We start from the raw sequence: 2,890 nt of genomic DNA, 5'->3' as shown, positions 1-2,890 counted from the left end.
GGGGGGGGGGGATCGATCTTTTCACACCTGCCAACTTGACTCTGTTAACACGTACGTGGGAAAGATATTGGCAGAGGGTGGAAGATGCTGTTTGGTCCATTTGGTCTTTTGTCGAGTCTTCAAAGTGATCTCGGCCGAGATTCGACAGCTACCGTTTCTCCGAGCAGTGAAATCGCTTTGGTTCGCAGACGGAACAAAGCCATGTTGATTCTCGATGGACCCGTTTTGCTCTTGGGATTTTATCTTTTGGGCTTTGTTTTTCTTCTCTTTTTATACCACTCGAACTTGAAAAGTGTTTGCACCTTATACTTGGGTTCTCGCTTCCGTCGGCTGAAGAGTGAAGGTGCCAATAGAGAGACATCGAAGGCTATTTATCTCGGTCCTGGGACTGACCTTGAGAACCGGGAGTATCAATGATGCATAATAGAAAAATATGATATTGCCACTATTTATTTTGTCGAAGGTAATTAATGGTTTTTGATTGATTAGAATCGATTTGTCGCGCACTGCCCTTGGGCAAAGAAAAATTGGCATTTGCCAAATTTTCGTATGGACACCTTTAGAAAAATTGATCACTCGCAATGACGTTTTGCCAAAGAGAACCAAAGCCGGGTTACTTTAGATTAATGATAATCCATTTTTTACCATTGATTACAACTCGCGGAATATGTCATTGCTAATAATACAATTTTCCCAAGGGTGTACACCCTTACAAAACACCCTTGTGTACACCCTTAGCAAATAACCTATAGGCCATTACTGAGCTTGCTCGTTACTGCTTATTACCAAAATTGCCTTTCCTCAATTGGATATCAAGCACGGGCTGATGATCATGGGCTAGGTCGCTCAGTAACTGGCTGAACGTCGTCCGCGTTCCAGCCTTGTAAATCGGAGCCGGAAGTCCGTTTCACTGGATCGTTCCAGCGATAGGGAACGAACGTCTGAAGTATTCGCCCAGGTCCAGTAGCGCAGTGATCATGATTGGTGCATATGGGTGTCAAGGATGTCGCAATCCAAGGTCGCAAAATCAGGAATTCGCTAAGTATGCTGTACGTTCATTAAGTATTCTCTAGACCAAGGCAGCTGGGTACGAACCTGGTAAAAATTTTATCGAGCAAGCTCAGATCCCTCTTAAGGTACACACTGGGCCAGAGTGGGACTTTGATGGCGCCCTATATTCTCAGAATGGCATTTCTACTAGGGGACCTTTTCTGACTGAAAAGGGGATTGGAAATTTTTGGCAAACCTGACCAATCGCCGTTGCTGAAAAGCAATGATAAAATTTCGAGTTTCCTTTTTTCGATACTCCATACATTAACGATAACCGACGTCAAAACACTTCGGCAAATTTCGTTAGCGTTTTATCAATTAGCTCGCTGATCGTCAAAAGGTCCACCGGAGGCTGGGTGGCGGAGGGGGTTGTTCAAAAGGGTGAGAAATTTTGTAAAGAGGGTTCTTGGACAAGAAGACGAATTTACTCGCGTTAACTACCAGCGAATACGTCACCGACGCCCTCGGGCGTCGCGGCGCAAAAGGATGGCGGAATGGCAGACGGGGGACCGTGTCTGCTCACTTCTGCCCCTTCGCCACCCCTAAATGAGAACGAGCGAGGACGAGGAGAGGAATTACATTTTAAATGAGCCGCTTAATGAAATCTGCTTGCAAGAATTAGGAAGTTGCTTGAAACTATCCCCCCAGTCGGGCAGCTCCAACCCTTCCTTGGCTCTTCCACCCTCGTCGTGAACTTGTGCGAGTAAGGAGGGACGATCCCTACGTTAATTCCCGTCTGGTTCCTTTTGGTTTCTTCGTATCTTCCCTTCTGAGTCTTTTCAACCCTTTCACCCCCTCCGGCCCCTCTGTGCCTTGTATCCTCAATCCCTATATTTCGATCGTAATGCCGGCCCGATACAGTCGGCCGTGATGCCACGTGGCAGTTTGGAAATGATTCACGTCGGATAAGGGATGACGCGTAGGGGAGGAGGCAGGAGGGAGGGCGAGTCGTTTCCCGTAGATTTACAAATCATTCGCAATTAGTATAAGCGTAAACGTAAACGTCCTATACGATTACGTATGACGCGAGGGCGATTACGGTGATTTGTTCTTGCGCGAATCCCATAGGGGATGAAAGCGCCAGTTTCTTCCACGGGGGTTGTCGGCCGTTATATGTATACAGGGCTTCGTAAGGTAATGCAAATACGGAAAAAATCGTGAATGACGTAAGAAATTTTTGTTTTTGAAAAAATTTTGATTTAAACTATTTTAAGGGATGACGAGATAACGGTACGGTGTAGCACTCTGTGGCTATGTCCTACGCGCGCGCTATGGCTTAACGGGGTATACTATACAGGTATGCTACAGCAACGGTGTATTATGAGAGAGCGAAAACCAAAGCTGCAACTTTGTTCATCAATCAGGGTCGTCAGAATGACTAAGCCACGTTGCCAAAGAAATCAACCCCTCCCGGACATCTCTACGTTACGTCCTGACGACGCCTATTTTCTATTCGTACGCGACCTGCGGGTGGCTTGAAAAAATTCGAAAACTGCCGGCACCGCAATACCGTCGCAGTCCTAGGAAGGCGCGTGCTATGGTTCCTTACCGTTCGATACTGAACGTCACGCACCGGGTGACTTTTTTTTATTGAACTATTCATTTTTCAATATCAAATTTTTCACCTTGTGCCGTCTAGTTTTCTTTTTTCCGTATTGCTTCGAAAACAGAAATTCCCTAGGTACTCGACAGATCGCACCCAAATACTTAAACCCTTATCCCCGTTGTATAGTCGCACCCTTCCGTATTTCGCGCAATCTGCATGAGTTTTGCTCGCTCTGCTTTTCAACCCTCGCTCGAGAGCCAAGAGGGAGAGGGTGGGGGGGGGAGTGGAGGGATG

At 46.6% G+C, this 2,890-nt stretch overlaps 1 protein-coding gene across 9 annotated transcripts in view; it reads left to right on the top strand.

Moving 5' to 3' along the window:
- Positions 1-2,890, top strand: part of LOC107267843 (inactive rhomboid protein 1) — a 174,560-nt gene that overhangs the window by 21,583 nt on the left and 150,087 nt on the right. The gene's annotated exons all lie outside the window — the stretch shown is intronic.

The sequence above is a fragment of the Cephus cinctus genome, unplaced genomic scaffold (genome assembly GCF_000341935.2).
Source record: "Cephus cinctus unplaced genomic scaffold, Ccin1 Ccin1_scaffold0457, whole genome shotgun sequence".
Taxonomy (NCBI): Eukaryota; Metazoa; Arthropoda; class Insecta; order Hymenoptera; family Cephidae; genus Cephus; species Cephus cinctus.
The sequence above is the reverse complement of the archived record's forward strand: the minus strand, read 5'-3'. Positions and strand labels throughout refer to the sequence as shown.